This window comes from Pongo abelii, chromosome X, assembly GCF_028885655.2.
Source record: "Pongo abelii isolate AG06213 chromosome X, NHGRI_mPonAbe1-v2.0_pri, whole genome shotgun sequence".
In the NCBI taxonomy this organism is placed as follows: domain Eukaryota; kingdom Metazoa; phylum Chordata; class Mammalia; order Primates; family Hominidae; genus Pongo; species Pongo abelii.
Window position 1 is genome coordinate 146,313,856 of NC_072008.2, and position 23,502 is coordinate 146,337,357.

The 23,502-nt window shown below is 37.8% G+C and overlaps 1 long non-coding RNA gene across 1 annotated transcript in view; it reads left to right on the plus strand.

Moving 5' to 3' along the window:
- The first annotated feature begins 1,892 nt into the window (after window positions 1-1,892).
- Window positions 1,893-23,502, plus strand: part of LOC129053083 (uncharacterized) — a 365,830-nt gene continuing 344,220 nt past the window's right edge. The window contains exon 1 of the long non-coding RNA XR_010139035.1: window positions 1,893-2,078. This is a non-coding gene — a long non-coding RNA (uncharacterized LOC129053083). The remainder of the gene's footprint in view (window positions 2,079-23,502) is intronic.

Here is a 23,502-nt window from a genome sequence, read left to right on the forward strand (position 1 = left end):
TGCAAAGTTCTCAGAGGAATAGCTGTGTCCTGAATTTGGAAATGGAAATGACTGTAGGATCCATTCCTTTTAATCTCATGGCTAGGAAATGCTGCCGTTTCAACTCTCCAAGATTCTGCTTAAAGGGATTATTTAAAATAGATCTTTCTAGTGCTATTATAAACTCCACTTGGCTCTACAAAGTACATGTACCTTGATTTTTATTTGCCTTTTTTGGGAGCAGTGGGGTGTTTATTTTCCTGTTTTTTGTTTTGTTTCGTTTTCAATCTGCAGGCTTTAAAATTTATTTGTATAGAGACTCCCTTATTTTTCTTACTAGGGGCTAGTTTCCCTTGAGCTTGGAGGGTTCATCACAAATTGCTTGTAAATCAAGATCTGATTAGGAAGTAATATATTCATCTGTAACTCCTGCATAAAAGTTATTCAAGTATTGTGACAAAATAAGTGTTGTTTACTTTATACATTTTCTGCAAATTCTAAAGATTTTGTCTAACTTAAAGACTCTCATGGAATCTCGGGGATTGTGGCTTGCCCACCGAGAGTATAAAGGCTTGCTAAATTAAGTTGATTTGCCTGTGAAAGAAATGCTTCCATTATTCATGTCAGAAGCCTGTCACATCAAATTGAGGGAGTGGAGAAAACCCTTTTTTATCAACATTTAGAACCAAGAAAAACCAACCATTGAGGGTCTGAATTTCAATTGGGGAAAAAGTCAGGCTGAAAGCAGGGTTCAAAAAAAAGGAGGGGGGGGGGGCTGGGTATTTGTCTAATGTTGAAAATCAGTAGAGGAGATTGATTTAACTTTGGCTGAAACTTTTTATATAGACAGACAGAATGAAACTTCTTAAAGCAGCAAGTAGTACATACAATCTTGCTGTCTTTCATGTGTAAACTTGTCAAAAGTGGTTAAGCTAATTCAAATTTAAATCTCCTTGAATTCCTATTCTTGGACTCTTAATTTGTTTATTTTAAAGGATTTAGGAATGCATTTCTTGGGGGTTACTTTTCAAACATTGATGAATGTATTTTGTTTTTCAAAAGTTCAAGATTATAGGCTCTGGTGTGTGATTAGTAGTTGTATTAATAAGAGAAGGAAGACAGGCCAGTCAAGCCTCAGCCCCCTTGTTTGTATCAGGTATGTGGGCATTTGTCTCTGTGTGGATGTATTGTATACATGTATGCACACACACACACATACAGAACTTCAAATAAAAAGCAAGCCATTAAGAGAATAACACAACTTTCAACAATAAAGGGAGGACCATTCCCCAAGAAAAAATATCCTCCTGCAATATTAGTTAATTTTAAGAGGATTCTCTTGTATTTGCCAGAATAGATTTTGTTAAATTTTAACTATTTGAAAAAACAATTATAATATAGAAGAATTTATTTGGTTATTATTTATGTAAGAAATCTGATGTTCTTTTTTTTGCAATATTTGATTTCTATCAGCATATGCATTTCAAATGATTGTGTGCCTAGTGAAATCAATCACAAAACTAAGTTTCTTATTTTTGCACATTTAATCCTTCCCAACCTTCATTTACCTTGAATATGCTTCTACCATTATTATACAAGTGAGTGTCTTTGATCTGATTTTTTTTAACAAACATTTTTTGGCCTATTAAAGGTCATTTTAATATCATTTTCTGTATTTCTTAGATATATTTTTTAGAGGTTTTAACCTAAGTTTTGTACCAAGAAAACTGCTCCAAAAAAATAAAAAAAGAGATAATTTAAACTGAAAAGATTCCTGCTTTCTCCAACCTTTTAAAAAAAAATGAGATCTGAAAACCCGTTAAAGAAAAGAACGGAATCTCCCCTCCCCCCTGCCGTTTTTTTTTTTTTTTTTTTTTTTTTTTTTTGTGGTGAGAGGTTCTGTAGCACTTTAACCCCAAATTGAATATTATGCTTAATTGATATTTGTGTGTAGTGGAAATAAGAGTTGGTTTGTGGTGTTCTCCGTACAAAAGTAATTACTTCTCCGATTGACTGCAAATATGTGCAGGTTGTAGATGGGGACAATGAATGAAATAGGCGATTGTAGTATGGAGGGCTGCAGAAGACAAGGATTAATGGTGAGCAGAATTGTATTTTGGTGTTCTTTCAGCAACATTACAATCTCCCTGAAAGCGAATGCTGCTAACAAGGAACCTACAGGGCAGGGAGCTGGGGGTGGTGATTGGGGTGGGTGATTGTGGACTGGTATAAAACAGATAATTGAATATCTAATTTATATATATTTACAAAAGTACAAAACAAACAAGCAAAATAACAAAAAACAACTTTTCTAATTTGACCCGTGCTATTTTTAGGTCACAAAACCACCAGAGGTCATTTCTATTGTGCATTACCCCAGTTTCTATTTGCTGGCTGTTTGTTTCCAACGATCAGAATATAGACTATTATCTGGTGAAGCAATCCAAATAGGTGTGCAACAGGAACAGGATAGCAATAGTGAACTCTTCAAGGTTTTCATTTTTTTCCCCATAAGGTGTTATCATTTCTAGGCATTTTGCAAGTGCTGGTAATGTTATTTTCTAAGGAATGAAATTTGAATTAGATAGAAGCATAAAGTGATAGGTCTGTAGAGCTGAGAGAGTTTAGAAATTGGGTAAAGTTAACCAATCTTACAGATAAGTACACTGGCAGCGCAGAGAAGAGAGGAACACCAGAACATAGGAACTGTCAGCATCAGAACATAGTTTTTCTGATTCTCAAGCCAGTGAACTTCCCAGCGATTTACACAGGACTAACTGGCATGGTTTTCCTTCACTTTCTGTGAAACAATATGGAAATGGACCATATTAAATAAAAAGGAGAGGCCTTTGCAACTCCACACCCAGAGATAGCCATTCACAGTCCCCGTATACAAATATAAACACTAGTACTTTTAGTTTGTATTATTCATATTTTCTTCCTTGTTTAATATATATACATGTCTTATACATAATATTTATATATATAATATATACCTACATTTAATATCCATTTAGCCAGAATATATTAGTGTGTAGTTTTTTTTTTTTTTTTTACCTTGTCGTTAGGTATCTGGAGAATTTTGCTGCATTTCCTTAATTGGTTTTGGAAATATTTAAAAATATATTACAGACATAATGATATTTCACTGTATATAATTTGTATATGCCTCACTAACAAAAGGGATTTTTTTTCTATGTAACCACAGTACCATTAAATTTTAGTTATTGAGAATAATGTTGCTATGAGCATTTGTATATTAGCTGCTGAATGAAGATATATTTTCAGTTCTCTTGGGTATATATCTAGGAATGGAATTGCTGGGTTATCTGGTAATTCTATGTTTAGGTCTTTGAAAATTGCCAGGCTGTTTTCCTAAGCAACGACACCATTTTACATTTCTACCAGCAGTGTATAAGTGTTCCAATTTCTCTTCATCCTCTATAATACTTGTAATTGTTGTCTTTTTGATTAGAGTCATTCTAGTGGGTATGAAGTGGTATCTTGTTGTGATTTGAATTTGCATTTCCCTGGTGGCTAATGGTGTTGAGCATCTTTTTATGTGTCTGTCTTTTATTTGTGTATCTTTTCTGGAGAAATGTTTATACAGAGATTTTGTTCATTTTAAAAATTGGGTTGTCTTTTTATTATTGAGTTGTAATTGTTCTTTTATAGGTTGTTTGTCAGATATATGATTTGCAAATATGTTTTTTACATTCTGTAGGTTTTCCTTTTATTATTAAGTTAAATTTTAATACACATAATAACTATACCTAGTTATGGTATATAGTGTGATGTTTTAAAACCTGTATACACTGTGTAATGATCAAATCAGGGTAATTAGCCTATCCATCACCTTAAACTATTATTATTTCTTTCTGGTGAGAACATTCAAAATCCTATCTTCTAGTTATTTTGAAATACACAATACAATACTGTTAACTACAGTCATCCTACAGTGCAATACAACACAGCTTATTTCTCCTACCTATCTGCAATTTTATATTCATTTACCAATATCTCCTTATCCTCTTTTTCCTCCCTTCCTCAGCCTCTGACAACCACTATTCTCTGCTGTATTTCTATGATATCAGCATTTTTCAATCCTGCAAATGAGTGAGATCATGCAGTATTTGTTTTTCTGTGCTTGGCTTATTTCACTTAACATAATGTCCTTCAGTTTCATTCCTATTGCCACAAATGACATAAGTTCATTCTTTTTTTATGGCTGAATAATATTCCATTGTGTATATATATCATATTTTCTTTTTTTAAATTTTTAAGTTCAAGGGTACACATGCAGTTTTGTAACATAGGTAAACTTGTGTCATGGGGGTTTGTTGTACAGATTATTTTATCACCCAGGTATTTAGCCTAGTACCCGTTAGTTACTTTTCCTAACCCTTCTCCCTCCTCCCACCCTCCACCCTCTACTAGGCCCCAGTGTGTGTCATTCTCCTCTATGTGTCCATGTGTTCTCATCATTTAGCTTGCACTTATAAGTGAGAACATGTGGTATTTGTTTTCCTGTTCCTGCATTAGTTTGCTAAGGATAATGGCCTCCAGCTCCATCCATGTCCCTGCATAGGACATGATCTCATTCTTTTTTATGGCTGCATAGTATTCCGTGGTGTATATGTACCACATTTTCTTTATCCAATCTGTCATTGATGGGCATTTAGGTTGATACCATGTCTTTGCTATTGTGAATAATGTTGCAATGAACATACATGAGTGTGTGTCTTTATAATAGAACAATTTATATTCCTTTAGATATGTACTCAGTAATGGGATTGATGGGTTGAATGACTTTTTTTGTTTGAGACAGGGTCTCACTCTATTGCCAAGGCTGGAGTGTACTGGTGTGATCTTGGCTCACTGCAACCTCCGCCTCCCAAATTCAAACAATTCTCCCACCTCAGCCTCCTGAGTAGCTGGGACTACAGGCACGTGCCACTATACCCGGCTAATTTTTGTGTTTTTTGGTAATGACAGGGTTTCACCATATTTGCCAGGCTGGTTTTGAGCTCCTGACCTCAAGTGATCCACCTGCCTGGGCCTCCCAAAGTGCTGGGATTACAGGCATGAGCCACCACGGCTGGCCAAATGATATTTCTGTCTTTAGATCTTTGAGGAATTGCCACACTGTCTTCCATAATGATTGAACTAATTTACACTCCCACCAAGAGTGTATAAGCATTCCTTTTTCTCCACAACCTCGCCAGCATCTGTTATTTTTTTGACTTTTTAATAACAGCTATTCTGATTGGTGTGAGATGGTATTTCATTGTGGTTTTGATTTACATTTCTTTAATGATAGTGATATTGAGATTTTTTTTCATGTGATTGTTGGCCGCATGTATGTCTTCTTTTGAAAAGTGTCTGTTCATGTCCTTTGCCTACTTTTTAATGGGGTCGTTTGTTTTTTTCTTGTAAATTTGTTAAATTCCTTATAGATGCTGGATATTAGACCTTTGTTAGATGCATAGTTTGCAAAAATTTTCTCCCAAACTCTGAGTTGTCTGTTTACTCTGTTGATAGTTTATTTTGTTGTGCAGAAGCTTTTAGTTTAATTATATCCCATTTATCAATTTTTGCTTTTGTTGAAATTGCTTTTGGCATCTTCATCATGAAATCTTTGCTTGTGCTTATGTTCTGGATGGTATTGCCAAGGTTTTCTTCTAGGATTTTTATAGTTTTGGGTTTTGCATGTAAGTCTTTAATCCATCTTGAGTTAATTTTTGTATGTGGTGTAAGAAAGGGGTCCAGTTTCAATCTTCTGCACATGGCTAGCCAGTTACCCAGCACCATTTATTGAATAGGGAGTCCTTTTCCCATTGCTGGTTTTGGTCAGCTTTGTCGAAGATCAGATGGTTGTATGTGTGTGACCTAACTTCTGGGCTCTCTATTCTGTTCCATTGGTCTAGGTGCCTGTTTTTGTACCAGTGTACCATCTCATTTTGGTTACTGTAACCCTGTAGTATCATTTGAAGTTGGGTAACATGATGCCTCCAGCTTTGTTCTTTTTGCTTAAGATTGCCTTGGCTATTTGGGCAATTTTTTGGTTCCATATGAATTTTAGAACAGTTTTGTGAAAAATGTCCTTGGTAGTTTGATAGGTATAACATTGAATTTGTAAATTGCTTTGGACAGTGTGGCAATTTTAATGATATTGATTCTTCCTATCCATGATCATGAAATGTTTTTCTATTTGTGTCATCTCTGATTTCTTTCAGCAGTGTTTTGTAATTCTTCTTGTAGAGATCTTTCACCTTCCTGGTTAGGTGTATTCCTAGATATTTTATTCTTTTTGTGGAATTTTTGAATGGGATTTCATTCTTGATTTGGTTCTTGGGTTGGCTGTTGTTGGTATATTGAAATGCTAGTGATTTTTGTACATTGATTTTGTATCATTAAACTTTGTTGAAATTTTTTATCAGTTGAAGGAACTTTTGGGCTGAAACTATGAGGTTTTCTAGATATAGGATTATGTCATCTGCAAACAGGGATCATTTGACTTCCTCTCTTCCTGTTTGGATGTCTTTTATTTTTTTCTCTTGCCTGATTGCTCTGGCCAGGACTTCCAATACTATGTTGCATAAGACTGGTGAGGGAGGGCATCCTTGTCTTGTGCCAGTTTTCAAGGGGAATGCTTCCAGCTTTTGCTCATTTAGTATGATGTTGGCTGTGCGTTTGTCATAGCTGGCTCTTATTATTTTGAGGTATGTTTCTTTCATACCTAGTTTTTTGAGAGTTTTTAACATGAAGTGATGTTGGATTTTATCAAAAGCCTTTTCTGCATCTATTGATATAATCATGTGTATTTTGTGTTTAGTTCTGTTTATGTGATGAATCACATTTATTGATTTGTGTGTGTTGAACCAACCTTGTATCCCAGGCATAAAGCCTACTTGATTGTTGTGTATTAGCAAGTATATAGAAATTCAGTTGATATTTATATACCAATGTATATCTTGCAATATTTCTAAATTCTCTTGTTAGCTTTAGTAGGTTTTGATGAATCCTTTATGGCCTTTCCTATATAAGATTATACAATCTGTCATTAGAGATAGTTTAATCTCTTCCTTTCAAATCTGGATGCCTTTTATGTGTATTCCTTACATAATTTCCCTGGCTGGAATTCCAGTATGATGTTGAATAGAACTGGTGAGAGCAGACTACCTTGTCTTGTATTTGATCATAGCGGGAAAGAATTCAGACATTCACCATTAAGTATGATATTAGCTGTGGATATTTTTCTTCATTTTTTATTTTATCTTGATTAAATGTGGAAAATTATCCTTTTCTCCACTTTACATATGCAAGTATAGACCATGGGGTTTGGGAAACACTTTCAACTATGTGACTCTATACTTAGTCATGATAACATTGCAAGCAGTAGAGTGAGGGGGCAAAGTATAAGACTCTGGAGATGATAAACCTCCCTGCCATAGTTTTCCCTCCATATCACTCACCTGTGTAGAGAATGGTGCTAGAACCAGGTTACCTGAGCATTCACTCTCTAATGTCATAAAAGCGTCATTATTTTCCCTAACCTGGCCAATAAATGTTTCCTCAATTTTTATGACCATGACATTGATGAACAAATTTCCAAATTGGAGAAAGAGGAGGAAAAAATAATTGTACTACATAACTTTTTCACCTGTGTAAAGGCTTCCAAGGTGGCTTTTTAAAAATGACCTCCTTTTCTGAAAGTGCTGACACGTCTTCACAAAAACAGTAAATCTTTAGCCAGTGAAGGTATACCACTTATCCTAATTCATGAGTTGTTTATTAAAAGAAAAAAAAAAACAACTTTAAACCTGTGCCTCTTGCAAACCCCAATAAATCATACTAAATATTCAGTGCAAGCAAATAGTTCCCAGAAAAGGTCAAGAAACTTTGGTTTTCCTTGGAGGGCTTGTGGCATTGAAAGCCATGTTGGTTCTCAAGACTAGTGTCTCAGCAGATTAGCCATGAACTTGCAAGTGAAGTGGTTTCTAGCATTTCCCTCTGGTCTCTCTTTTCTTGAACTTCTGAAGCCTATCTTCCTTGATCTCATTTTTTCCTTAACTGTACAGTTTTCATTCTCTCATTCAAGAAGGCACATACCAGTCTCATTTTTTTTCCTGCAATTTTCCACCTTATAAAAAGAGATCAAGGCCAGCCATCACTCAATTCAAGATAATTGTTGTCATGAGCAAATGTAAGGAAGAGACTTAATAAAGTTTCTACATTTCCAAGAGAAGTGAGAATCTATATTTCTATTGATAACTGTTCATTTATAATTATGGACAAATTTAATTTTTCAGTTTGCCAAAGGCTGTGTTTAATATCTAGTCCAGGTTTAAATGGAAAAGACTCAATTATTTTTAAAGAGATTTTACAAACAAATTAAAAAGTCTATATTTGCTTATATAGCTACCATTTCAGGTGTTCTTCATTCCTTTGTGCATATTCACATTTCTATCTGGTAACATTTTCTTTCACCTGAAAGACTTCATTTAATATTTCCTGTATTGTAGTTCTGTTGGTAGTGAATTCCTTTTGCTATTGTGTGTCTGAGAAAATATTTTAAAATATTTTTATTTTGAAAAATTTCAAAGATACAGAGAAATAGAATAAATAACAGAATAAACACTCATATATCAACATCGACATTGAACAATTATAAGAATTTACTATATTTGCTTCTTCTGATTTTGAAATATGCTAAAGTAAATTATAGATATATTTTACTCCTAAATAATTTCTATATGCATCACTAACAAAAAGGACTTTTTTTTCCATATAACCACAGTACCATTATCACATCTAACAAAATTGGCAATAATTCCCTAATATCCTTTAATGCCCTGTCTACTTTTAAATTTTCCTGATTGTACCAAAAAATGTCTTTTACAATTGGCTTATTCAAACTATATTTTAATCAAGAATTGTTTAATGGCTATAATTCTTAAGTTTCTCCTAATCTAGAATGGTCCTGCTGTTCCCTCCAACTTTTTTTTCCTATGACATTGACTTGTTTCAGATATCAGGGCAGTTGTTCTGTGGAATGCCCCACCCTCTGGGTTTTTCTCATGGTTTCCTCATGATAGTTAACCCCCTGTATATGAAATACGGGGAACAAAGGATAGTTCCTTTGTTCCCCGTATTTCATAAAATACAGATATTAGATCTGAAGGCTTGGTCTGGTTCTAGTTAAAATTTTTTTTTCAAGAATAATTCAGAGGGAGTGGGGAGGTGGAATTTGAACCCATCTCTATGTAAACCAAAGCATGTGCTTAATTGCATTCTTAAAGTATTTTATGAATGAATCAGTGAGTTTTCGGACTAGGGCAAGTTACCTGTGCCCTTAATTAGACTTTACTTCCTCTTTGTATGCTTTTATAAAGAGTGTGAAATTCGAGATACAAGCTTCTATTTTCTTTTAATAGTACTGTGGTGGCTTTGAAAGTCACCCCTCAGACTGAGCATGGTGGCTTACGCCTGTAATCCCAGCACTTTGGGAGACTGAGGAAGGTGGATCGCTTGAGCCCAGAAGTTCCAGACCAGCATGGGCAACATGGTGAAAACCCATCTCTACAAAAAATACAAACATTAGCTGGGCGTGGTGGTGCGTGCCTGTAGTCTCAACTACTTGGGAGGCTGAGGTGGGAGGATCATTTGGGCCCAAGAGGTCAAGACTTCAGTGGGCCACAATTGTGCCACTGCACTCGAGTGTGGGCGACAGAGCAAGGCCCCATTAAAAAAAAAAGCCACCTCTCAGATCTCTGAATTCAGGGAGCCTGACTGAATGATGACCTCAGTTGCTGAGCCCTGAAATCCTCTACGGCCTTTGCGTGAGGCCAAGTTTCCCATGGGCTGCTCTTAGCCAATGATAGCACAGCAAGGATACTAAAGCTTCGACTCCTAGGAGATGAAGAGCTCCTCCAAAGGGCGATTTTCGCTCAAGGATTCTGTTTGTCTTGCTGAAATTTTCTTAGAATTATACTGTAGTCTAAGAGTTTTCTTAACCAATCTTCTTTCCTTCCCCCTTTCCTCCGCAAAGGTCAGACCTATATTACTGTCTGACAGCTCTCCGAGCCTCTTAACGGCTCTCTTTACCTCCATTTTCTCTCATAGGTGTTTTCTCCAATAAATCAATCTTGGTATCCTCTCCTTCCTGGGGGACGCAGATTAATAGGTAACAATTCCCTAATGCATTGACACCTGCCAAATTAAATTCTGGAAATAATATGAAACAACCAACCAAATAAATAGATAATACAAGGAGAATGATAGACTGCTAGAATGGAACTGTCAAATAGCAAGGTTATTGTGTGCTTCAAATATCAATTTTTCAGGGGATGCTGCAATAATAATTTGGTTAGAGATATTAAATTAATATGCATATTAGCAACTCCTAACAGGTAGTTTCACTAAAATATTATTTGAAAATTGGAAAAAAATTGCAATGCCTTCTGGTTGGCACAAATTCTGGAAATATTAAAATGAATGAAGGTCATGACTTTCTTTTTACTAAATTTTTTATTTTTGATTTTTTGGGTACGTAGAATGTGTATTAGTTTATGGAGTGTATGAAATACTTTGAAACAGACATGCAGTATGTAATAATCACATCCGGGTAAATGACATATCCATCCTTCAAGCATTTCTCCTTAATGTTACAAATAATGTAATTGTGCTCTTTTAGTTATTTTAAAATGTACAATGAAATTATTGACTATAGTCACCCTGGTGTGCTATGAAGTACTAGGTCTCATTCATTCTTTCCAAATACTATTTGTGCCCATTAATCATCTCCACTTCCTCCCAACACTACTCAATACCCTCCCCAGCCTCTGGTAACCATCCTTCTACTCTCTATATTCATGACCTGAATTGTTTTAATTTTTAGCTCCCACAAATGAGTGAGAACACGTGTAGTTTGTCTTTCTGTGCCTGGCTTATTTCACTTAACATAATGACCTCCAGTTTTGTCCACGTTGTTGAAAGTCACAGGATATCATTCTTTTTTATGGCTGAATAATACTCCATTGTGTATGTGTACTATATTTTCTTTATCTATTCATATATTGATGGACACTTAGTTTGCTTCCAAATCTTAGCCATTGTGAACAGTGCTGCAACAAACATGGGAGTGCAAATATCTCAGTATACTGATTTCCTTTCTTTTATGTATATACCCAGTAGTGGGATTGCTGAATTGTATGGTAGCTCTTTTTTTAGTTTTTTGAGGAACCTCCAAACTGTTCTCCATAGTGGTTGTACTACTTTACATTCCCACCAACAGTGTATGAGTGTTCCCTTTTCTCCATATCCTCACCAGCATTTGTTGTTGCCTGACTTTTGGATAAAAGCCATTTTAATTGGGCTGAGATATCTCATTGCCATTTCAATTTGCATTTCTCTGATGATCAGTGATGTTGAGTACCTTTTCACATGTTTGTTTGATTTGTCTTTTTTTGAGAAATATCTATTCAGATCTGTAGCCTATTTTAAAGTCTAATTATTAGAGTTTTTTTCCTGTAGAGTTCTTGGAGCTCCTTGTATATTCTGGTTATGAACCCCTTGTCAGATTGGTAATTTGCATATATTCTATCCCATTATGTGGGATGTCTCTTCACATTGTTGATTGTTTACTTTGCTGTCCAGGAACTTTACAACTTGATGTGATCTCATTTGTCCATTTTTTTGCTTTGGGTTCCTGTGCTTGTGGGGTATTACTCAAGCAATTTTTGTCCAGATCAAGGTCCTGGAGCATTTCCCCAAAGTTTTCTTGTAGGAGTTTTGTAGTTTGAGGTCTTAGATTTAAGTCTTCAATCCCTTTTGATTTGATTTTTGCATATGGCAAGAGATGGGGTCTAGCTTATGGACAGCCAGTATTCCCAGCACCATTGATTGAAGAGGCTGTGTTTTTCCCAGTGTATGCTCTTGGTACCTTTGTCAAAAATAAGTCACTGCAGGTGTGTAAATTTGGTTCTGGGTTCTCTATTCTGTTCCATTGGTCTATGTGTCTGTTTTTATGCCAGTACCATGCTGTTTTGGTTACTATAGCTCTGTAGTATAATTTGAAGTCAGGTATTGTAGTCAGGTAATGAAGTCTCTATTTTGTTCTTTTTGTCAGGATAGCTTTGGCTATTCTGGGTCTTTTGTTGTTCCATATATATTTTAGGATTTTTTTTTGCTATTTCTATGAAGAATGTCACTGGTATATTGACAGGGATTGCATGGAATCTATAGACTGTTTTGGGTAGTGTGGAAAATTTAAGAATATTGAGTCTTCCAATCCATGAACATGGAATATCTCTTCTTTTTTTTTCATTTTACTATAATATTTGTTTCCTCCATTTCTTGCATCAGTATTTTATAGTATTCATTGTAGATATCTTTCACTTTTTTTGTTAATTCCTAGGTGTTTCATTTTATTTGTGGCTATTGTAAATGGGATTACTTTTTCATTTCTATTTCAGATTGTTCACTGTTGGCATATAGAAATGCTACTGATTTTTGTATGTTGATTTTGTGTCCTGCAACTTTACTGAATTTGTTTATGAGTTCTAACGGATTTTTGGTGGACTCTTTCATTTTTTCCAAATGTAAGATCATACCATCTGGAAACAAGGATACAAAATTCTTGGCTGGCAATCATTTTGTTTGAGGAGGCTAAAGACAGGACCCTAATCCCTTCGGGCTTGTAGGGTTTCTGCTGAGAAATCTGCTGTTAATTTGATCAGTTTTCCTTTATAGGTTACCTGATGATTTTGACTCACAGCTCTTAAGATCCTTTTCTACATTTTGACTTTAGATAACCTGATCACTATGTGCCTCGGTGATGATCTTTTTGTTATAAGTTTCTCAAGTGTTCTTTGAGCTTCTTGTATTTGGATGTCCAGATCTCTAGCAAGGCCAGGGACATTTTCCTCAATTATTACCTCAAATATGTTTTCCAAACTTTTAGATTTCTCTTTTTCCTCAGGAACACCAATTATTCTTATGTCTGGCCATTTAACATAATGCTAAATTTCTTGGAGGCTTTGTTAATTTTTTTGGATTCTTTTTTCTTTGTCTTTGTCTGATTGGGTTAATTAAAAGACCTTGTCTTTGAGCTCTGAAGTTGTTTCTTCTACTTGTTTGATTCTATTGTTGAAACTTTTCCTGCATTTTGTATTTCTCTAAGTCTGTCTTTCATTTCCAGAAGTTGTGGTTGCTTTTTCTTTATGATATCTATTGCTCTGGAGCATTTTCCATCCATATCCTGTATTTTTTTTTTTTTTAATTTTAAGTTGGTTTTCACCCTTCTCTGGTGTCTCCTTGAGTAACTTAATAATTGGCTTTCTCAATTCTTTATCTGGCAATTCAGAGGTTTCTTCTTGGTTTGGATCCATTGCTGGAGAACAAGTGTGGTCTTTTGGGCATGTTATAGAACCTTGTTTTGTCATATTACCAGAATTACTTTTCTGTTTCCTTCTCATTTGGGTAGATTATTTCAGTGGTAAATTCTGGAACTGAAGAGCTGCTGTTCAGATTCTTTTGTCCTGCAGAGTTATCCCTTAATGTCGTGCACTTCCATTTTCCCTAGGCATGGGGCTTCCTAAGAGTCAGACTGCAATGATTGTTATTGGTCTTCTGGGTCTGGCCACCCAGGGGGCTACCAGGGTCTGGGCTGGTGCTGGGGATTGTCTGAAAAGAATCCTGTGATGCAATCTGTCTTCATGTCTCCCATCCATGGATACCAGCACCTGCTATGGTGGAGGTGGCAGGGAAGCAAAGTAGACTCTGTGAGAATTCTTGGTTTTAAATATGTTTAGTGTGCTGACTTTCTCAAGTGTTGGTTATGCTAGCAGTGAAGTTGTCACGTGGACAGACTCAGGACCACTGGTTAGCCAGGATGTTGCAGGCAGTGGAATTAGCTGTTGTTTTCTCCTTCCTTGGAACAGGTTTGTTCTGTTATGAGTTGCTGCAATGTCCTGAGTTGGTTTGCCTCCAGCCAGGAGGTGGCGCTTTCAAGAGAGCACCAGAGTTTTTTGCCTGTCTCATGGAATTTGCAGTGTCCTGCTATTTCTTTCAAAGGATCTGTGATTTTTTTCAGTTTTCCTGGTATGCTCCTGTGGTGGTTCCTGGAGCGAAAGTCAATGGTGTGAGTCTCTACACACTGTTCTGTCCATCCAAGTGGGAGCTGCATATCAGCCCTGTCTCCTATCCACCATTTTCCTTTTGCCTCTCTGTGTTTTTCTTTGTGCTTACTAGTACAAGTGCGTTTTTTACCTTCTGATGATTTCTTATTGCTCATTAACATCCCTTTCCTTCAGACTGAAGAACTCCCTTAAGCATTTCTCATAGGACAGGTCTGGTGTTGATAAAATCCCTCAGCTTTTGTTCGTCAGGGAAAGTCTTTATTTCTCCTCTTGCTTGAGGACATTTTTGGCAGATACGCTATTCCAGAGTAAAACTTTATTTTTTTCATATAGCACACTAAATATGCCATGCCGCTCTCTCCTGGCCTGTAAGGTTTCCTCTGAAAAGTCTGCTGCCAGACACATCAGAGCTCCATTGTATGTTATTTGCTTCTTTTCAGGTGGTCCTTTTAGGATCCTTTCTTTATCTTTAACCTTTGGGAATTTGACTATTAAATGCATTGAGGTAGTCTTCTTTGGGTTAAATCTGCTTGGTGTTCTATAACCTTCTTGTATTTGAATGTTGATATCTTTCTCTAGGTTTGGAAAGTTCTCTGTTATTATCCCTTTGAATAAACTTTCTACCCCTATCTCTTTTTTTACCTCCTATTTTAGGCCAATAACTCTTAGATTTGCCTTTTTGAGGCTATATTCTATATCTTTTAGGCATGCTTTTTTTTTCTTTTGTCTCCTCTGTATATTTTCAAATAGCTTGTCTTCAAGCTCACTAATTCTTTCTTCTGTTTGATCAGTTCTGCTAATAAAAGACTGATGCATTCTTCAGTAGGTCAGTTGCATTTTTCAACTGCAGAATTTCTGGTTGATTCCTTAAATTATTCAAATCTCTTTGTTAAATTCATCTGATGGGATTCTGAATTCCTTCTTGTGTTATATTGAATTTCTTTGAGTTTCCTTGAATTATCTATTTTGAATTGTCTGTCTGAAAGGTCACATATCTCTTTTTCTCTAGGATTGGTCCCTGGTGCCTTATTTAGTTTCTTTTGTGATATTGTGTATTTCTTGTGGTCTTGATGCTTATGGATATTTGTCAGGTCAGTGTCTGGGTACTAAAGAGTTAGGTATTAATTGTATTCTTCACAGTCTGGGCTTGTTCATGCCCATCTTTCTTGGGAGGGCTTTCCAGGTATTTGAAGGGACTTGGGCCCCAAGCCCAGTAACACTGTGGTTCTTGCAGATTTCCAAAGGTATTTTCTTTGTGGTCTTGGATAAGATGTGGAACAATTCTCTGGATTACCAGGCAGAGACTCTTGTTCTCGTCCCTTACTTTCTCCCAAACAAATGGAGTGTCTCTTTTTTTTTTTAGATGGACTTTTGCTCTCGTTGCCCAGGCTGGAGTGCAATGGCGCGATCTCGGCTTACTGCAACCTCCACCTCCCGGGTTCAAGCGATTCTCCTGTGTCAGCCTCCCGAGTAGCTGGGATTACAGGCATGTGCCACCATGCCCAGCTAATTTTGTAGTTTTAGTAGAGATGGCGTTTCACCATGTTGGTCAGGCTGGTCTTGAACTCCTGACCTCAGGTGATCCGCCCTCTTTGGCCTCCCAAAGTGCTGGAATTACAGGTGTGAGCCACTGTGCCTGGCTGGAGTGTCTCTTTTTGTGCTGAGCCTCCTGGAGCTGGGTGTGGGGTAATGCAGGAACTCCTGTGGCCACCACCACTGGGCCTATACTGGGTCAGACCTGAAGCCAGCACAGCACTGAGTCTCTTCCAGCACCTGCTGTAACCACTACCTGGCTACTGCCTATGTTTACTCAAGGCCCTTGGGCTCTCCAGTCAGCAAGTATGGGAGCCTAGCGAGTTTATGTCCTTCCCTTCATGGCACTGAGTTTTCCCAGGCTCTGAGTGGGTCCAGTGATGCTGTCCCAGAGTCAGGGGTTGGAGTAAAAATCCTCAGAAGGCTGCCTTGTGTTCTATTCTACCATAGCTAATCTGGCCCTCAAACCACAAGACAAAGTTTTTCCTGCCCTTCTCTTCCTTTTCCACAAGTAGAGGACCTCTCCCAGTGGCCACCACTATCACTGGCCCACGGGGAATTCTGCCAGGCCACCGCCGATGTTCACTTAAAGCCCAAGGGCTCTTTAGTCAGCTTGTGGTGAGTACTTCCAGGCCTGGGACTCACCTTTCAGGGCAATGGGCTCCCTTCTGGCCCAGTGCAGCTCCAGAAATGCTGTCAAAGATCAAAGGCTTGGATTTGGGAGGCCCAAGTCCTCTTGGTGCTCTACCTCACTGTGGCTGAGCTGGTACCTAAGGTGCAAGACAAAGTGCCCTTTACTTTTCACTCTGATTTTCTTAAGCAGGAGTCTTTCACCATAGCCACCATAGCTGGGAATGTGTTGGGTCTCGCCTGAAGCCAGCACGTCTCAGAGTCTCAACCAAGGCCTATGGCGTCCTACCTGGGTATCACTGCTGATTATTTAGGATCCAAGGGCTCTTTGGTAAGCAGCTGATGGGACTCAGTCAAGACTGCATCCTTCTCTTCAAGGCAACAGTTTCCCTTCTGGCCTAGGGTTTGTCTAGACATGACATCCAGGTGCTAGGGCCCAGAATGGGGACCTCATGACCCTGCCAAGTGCCCTATCTGATTGTGGCTGAGTTCTTATTCAAGATGCAAGACAAAGTCCTCTTTACTCTTCACTCTTCTCTCTTCAAGCAGAAGGAAGGAGTCACTTTCTTTGCTGCCAGCTATGCTGCCTGAGATAGGGGAATGGGTGGTTCAAGCACTCTCTTAGCTGCCCCAGCTGTTGTCTCCCTAGGTCATGTGCCACCCTAGTCCACTGGCTCTAAGCCCAGCCCAGTACCATGAGTTGCCTAGGAAGTGCAGTAATTGTATCTTAGGCTACCTTTCAAGTTTACCTAGGACTGCAGAGCACTTTAGCTGACAGTGGTAAGGCTTTCTGTGAAACTCAAGTTCTGATCCCTGGGATGGACAATTCCTCTCTGACTGTGGCTGGTCCAAAAGTTCCCTCCATGGGCAGGCACCAATTGAACCCAGCACAGCTTTGCTCTCTGCTGTGACAGTGCAGCACTGAGTTCAATGCCAAGTCCCCTAGTCACTACACTCTCCCTCCCCCAAGTGCACAGATTCTCTCTCCATGCCCTGTGGCTACTGCCACGGGATTGAAAAGGGGTAGCATCAGCAATTCAAGAATGTCTTCCCTAGGCCGGGAGCGGTGGCTCATGCCTGTAATCCTAGCACTTTGGGGGGCTGAGGCAGGCAGATCACTTGAGGCTAGGAGTTCGAGACCAGCCGGGCCAACATAGTGAAACCCTGTCTCTACTAAAAATACAAAACTTAGCCGGGCATGGTGGTGCGCGCCTGTAATCCTAGCTACTCAGGAGGCTGAGTCAGGAGAATCGCTTGAACACAGGAGGCGGAGGTTGCAGTGAGCCGAGATCGTGCCATTGCACTCCAGCCTGGGTGATGGAGCAAGACTCTGTCAAAAAAAAAATTTTTTTTCCTATCCACTTCAGTGTCTCTTTCAGCAATATGAAGATAAAACCAGGTACTTTGATTGCTCACCTGAATTTTGGTTCTTATGATGGTGCTTTTTAATGTGTAGTTAGTTCTTAATATTTGGTATTCCTGTTGGGGGCAAGATGATCACTGGAGGCTTCTATTTGGCCATCTTGCTCTACCTTCATGACTTTTTAACGTAGAGAATCATTTTTCATGGTTGAAAGAGTTTCACAATAAAAGATAATTTTCTCTATTCTGGGCTAGAGAAGGTACATATGTTTTAGAGTTTAAAGCTGTATTCTATATAGTATTATAACTTTTGGGCAACTGTACGATGGTGGTCTGGAAGGAAGAAGAGGAAGGAGGGAAGGAAGATGTAATATAAATGTCTGATGTGGCATTTGGATGGGAACCAAACACCAAATTCTCTATGTAGATGAATTGGTAACATTTGGATTTTCAAAGCGTATTATAAGATCAGATTAAACTTCTCAGTAGCCACACATAAAAAAGATACAGTTGCTTCTGTAAGTTTTAATTTTAAATAATTCATAGAAAAGTAAAGTAAAATATTTATTGAGTAGCCTACTGCGTGCTACAGTTTGAGAGGAAGTGGGATTATTGCAGAGTTCAAGATAGGCACAGAAAGATGTTTGTGTGTTAGACTTTACTTGTCCGTGGCCCTGCTGTGCTATTTCTGTACTTAAAGAAAAATGGAAGTTCAGAGTAGAAATGTTCAATTAACTGTTAAACACCCTCATCAATTAAGAGATCATTTCCAAATCTGATGGATGAGTTCAAAATATCCAATTCATTCTAATCATCAGGCGGAAGAACAGTCCAACTCCCAAGGAGAAAAGAGCAGATAAACATGTAAATGAACTCACAAATCTTTTAGAAATACTCTGCCTGGAATGGCTGAATATTAATGTACAAAGTTTTCCATGTGTTAAGTGAAGAGCTGAATTACAGCGAGCAATGCGACATTCAGTGATAACCTAATTCTATTTTATTTTGTAATATTTTTCAATATGTGCTAGATTATAAGAGTAAAACACTGGGAACACAGCTAGGACATGAAAAACTCTGTGGAAAGCTCCAAAGACTAGGTCTCATAGCTATTATAAGGCTTGGCAAGTACCACAATTGCTCATCCATTTTCCCTTTTCTACACAGAGCTCGGTTTTCTTTTTTATACTGTCTCTATTCAGTAGGACATTATAATCTCAAACCCAGGTCAAAAGTCACCGGCACCAGAAAGCCTTCCCTGACACTTAATACTTGTTGTGACCATGAGGACTATACCTTAAGGACTTTACAGGGGACATAATTGACTAAGGGTCCCAGCTACTGTGCTCCGAAATTCATCTCCATGTTTGCTTCAAGGTAACACATCTTACAGGGTGCTCGCAGTCAATGATTGAAGATATCCGAGTTGCTAAAGCAGACTTATTCCTGGGAGACATTGCTCTTACCTGTTGCTAACTTTGGCTTGAAGTGTCCCCAACAATGGCTTTGTCAAACCACTTTTGGGCTGCATGGCTGTCTAGGGTGGTACCACTCAACCTTTTCTCCTTCTCTCCTTCATTCATGTTAGACTTACATCATGGTCTAATGACTCTCCCAGACTTTTTTTTTTTTTTTTTGGCTCCCTTCCTATTTTCTGTCATAAAGGAATTTCCTCTAACAAAATACATGCTCCTTTAATCCTGTCTTGGCATAGTCTTTTCAGAAGACCTGAACTAAGACAACCCTCCATTCTCTAAGTTACCTCTACAGTTGCCTTCTATAATAGCCGTTATTTCATTGTCTTGATTGGCCATTATTTTTTGTTCACATGTGTCTTCCATGCTATATTGTGAGATCCTGGATTGCAAGATTTGTTTTGTCCTGTGATTCTCTCCCTCATATTTAGCATGCATTAGGTGCGTAATCAACGTTTTTAGAGTGAATGATGAATATATAAAGACATAGTTGTTAGGAGCCACTGAATCAGACAGGTGTGATTTCAAATCCCGACTCTGACACTTTAGTAGCCCTGTGACCTTGGACGTGTAAGTTATTTTACTTCCCTGTTCCTCTCTTTCTCATCAGTGAATTGGGGGTGATGATAACAATAATAGGTTTGGCCAGGCACGGTGGCTAATGCCTGTAATCCCAGCACTTTGGAAGGTCGAGGCGGGCAGATCACCTGAGGTCAGGAGTTTGAGACCAGCCTGGCCAACATGGTGAAACCCCGTCTCTACTAAAAATACAAAAATTAGCCAGGCATGGTGGCAGGCGCCTGTAATCTTAGCTGCTTGTGAGGCTGAGGCAGGAGAATCGCTTGAACCCGGGAGGTGGACGTTGCAGTGAGCTGAGATCGCGTCGTCACACTCCAGCCTGGGAGACAAAAGTGAGATTTTCTCTAAAACAAAAACAAACAAACAAACAAAATAATAATAATAGGTTCAACTATATGAAATAGGTCATATTCAGTCTTTTTTGAGTTATAAAGTTAGCAATTTCTTTATGATTCAACCTAACATTTATTATATAGTTTTGTTTGAGAATTAAAATGAAAGGGTATGTAAATTGCAAACTCTAGAAACTGGCCTCTGTAAGACCTTATTGAAGGTTATCAGTTGTTGTTGTTTTGGGGGTTACCATTGTCATTTTTAGCTCTAGGGCAGTGTTGTGAATGTATTACTTCAGTGAAATGTCACCCAGTTCCACAGGGTGAAGTAGGGGTGTGAATCACTGCTCATATTCCGTTTTTAGACAATAGAGAGATACAATGTTCGTTATCATCTAGCAGTGCATTCTTTTTCTTCTTTTTTCTTTTTTTTTGTAGAGAAGGGGTCTCACTTTGTTGCCCAGGCTGGTCTTGAACTCCTGGGCTCAAGCAATACACCTGCCTCAGCCTCCCAAGGTGCTGGGATTACAGATGTGAGCCACTGTACCCAGCCTAGCACTGCATTATTGAAAGGACAATATTAAAGAAACAATGTTATCCCCATTGAGATGAATATTGTATTTTATTTTATTGTTTTGAGGTAAAAATTCACAAAACTTAAAATTTACCATTTTAATAATTTTAAGTGTATAATTAAGTGATGTTTAGTATATTCACAGTGTTATGCAATTATCACCACTCTCTAATTTATAATATTCTCATTACCCCCAAAAGAAACCCTATACCCATTGGCATACACTCCCCATTTTCCTCTTTCCCCAATTCCTGGCAACCATTAGTCTACTTTCTGTTCCTATTGATTTGCTATTCTGGACATTTCATATAAATGGAATCATAGAATATGTGGCCTTATGTATTTGGCTTCTTTCATTTAGTATGATACTTCCTTTTTTTTTTTTTTTTGAGACGATCTTGGCTTGCTGCAACCTCCACCTCCAGGGTTCAAGCAATTCTCCTGCCTCAGCCTCCCAAGTAGCTGGGATTATAGGCATGCACCATCACGCCTAGCTAATTTTTGTATTGTTAGTAGAGACGGGTTTTTGCCATGTTGGCCAGGCTAGTCTGGAACTCCTGACCTCAGATGATCCACCGACCTAGGACCCCCAAAGTGCTGGAATTACAGATGTGAGCCACTGCATCCGGCCTAGGAAGATATTTTCAAGGTTCACGCATCTTGTAGCCTGTATCAGTACTTCATTCTTTTTATGGCTGAATAGAATTCCATTTTATAGACCACATTTTGTTTATCCAGTCACCAGTTGACGGATTATTTGGATTGCTTCCACTTTTGGTTACTACAAATAATGCTGCTATCGCTCTTTGCATAAAAGTTTTTCTGTGAACACATGTTTTCAGTTTTCTTGGGTATATACCTAGGAATGGAATTACTGGCTCATATGCTAACTTTAAAATTAACTTTTTGAGGAATTGTCAAACTTTCCCAGAGCAGCCATATCATCCTACATTCCACTAGCAATGTACGAAGGTACCAGTTTCTCCCCACATTAACCAATACTTGTTATTTTCTCTTTTCTTCTTCTTTTTTAAAAAAATTACAGCTCTTCTTTGTACCTCTGGTAGAATTCGACTGTGAATCCGTCTGGTCCTGGACCTTTTTTGGTTGGTAGGCTGGTAATTATTGCCTCAATTTCAGAGCCTGTTATTGGTTTATTCAGAGATTCAACTTCTTCCTGGTTTAGTCTTGGGAGGGTGTATGTGTCCAGGAATTTATCCATTTCTTCTAGATTTTCTAGTTTATTTGCATAGAGGTGTTTATAATATTCTCTGATGGTAGTTTGTGTTTCTGTGGGATCAGTGGTGATATCCCCTTTATCATTTTTTATTGCAGCTATTAGATTATTCTCTCTTTTCTTCTTTATTAGTCTTGCTAGCGGTCTATCAATTTTGTTGATGTTTTCAAAAAAGGAACCAACCAAAATGTCCATCAATGATAGACTGGATTAAGAAAATGTGACACATATACACCATGGAATACTATACAGCCATAAAAAAGGATGAATTTATGTCCTTTGCAGGAACATGGATGAAGCTGGAAACCATCAGTCTCAGCAAACTATCACAAGGATGGAAAACCAAACACCACATATTCTCACTCATAGGTGGGAATTGAACAATAAGAACACTTGGACACAGGGTGGGGAACATCACACACTGGGGCCTGTTGGGGGGTTGGGGGCTGGGGGAGAGATAGCATTAGGAGAAATACCTAATGTAAATGACGAGTTGATGGGTGCAGCATACCAACATGGCACATGTATACCTATGTAACAAGCCTGCACATTGTGCACATGTACCCTAGAACTTAAAGTATAATAATAATAAAAAAAAATTACAGCCATCCTAATGAATGTAGAGTAGTATTTCATTGTGACTTTGATTGGCATTTCTCTAATGACTAATGATGTTGAGAATATTTTCATGTACTTATTAACTATTTGTATACAAATGGAGAAATGTCTATTCAAATCCTTTGCCCATTTTTATTTTTTTTGGTCATTTTATTTTGAGGTGTAAATGTTGCTTATACAGCCTATATACAAGTTTTTAAGATTATATATGTGATATGCAAATATTTTCTTCCATTCTTTGGGTTGTCTTTACACTCTCTTGATAATGTTCTTTGTTGCACAAAAGTTTTTAGTTATGATGAAGTCCACTTTATCTAATTTTTCATTTGTTGCATGTTTTGAATGGCATATTTTAAAAACCATTGATTAATCTAAGGTCATAAAGATTTATCCCTATGTTTCCTTCTAAAGTTTTAATATATTTAGTTCTTAAATTTAGGTTTCTGGTCTATTTTGGGTTAATTTTTATATATGGTGTGAATAGGGATCCAAATTCATTCTTTTACATGTAGATATCTTGTTAACTCAGTACTTTTTGTTGAAAAGATTATTTTTCCCCATTGAGTGAATTTCATACAATTGTTGAAAATTAATTGACCATAGATGTATGGGTGTATTTCTGGACTGTCAATTCTATTCCACTGATCTATGTGTTAATTATTATGCCAATACTCCACAATACTCTTTACTGTATCTTTGTAATAAGTTTTGAAATTGGGAAGTGTGAGTGAGTCCTTGGAATTTGTTCTCCTTTTTCAAGATTTTTTTGGCTCTTAGAGGCCCCTTGCATTTCCATAAGAATGTTATGGAATGTTAAGAATGTTACGGGCCAAGTGCAGTGGCTCATGCCTGTAACCCCAGTGGTTTGTGAGGCTGAGGCCAGAAGATCACTTGAGGCCAGTAGTTTGAGACCAGCTTGGGCAACATAGTGAGACCCTGTCTCTACAAAAAATAAAAACAGCCAGGCATGGTGGTGCATGCCTGTAGTCCTAGCTACTCATGAAGCTAAGGCAGGAGGATTGCTTGAGCCTGGAAATTCAAG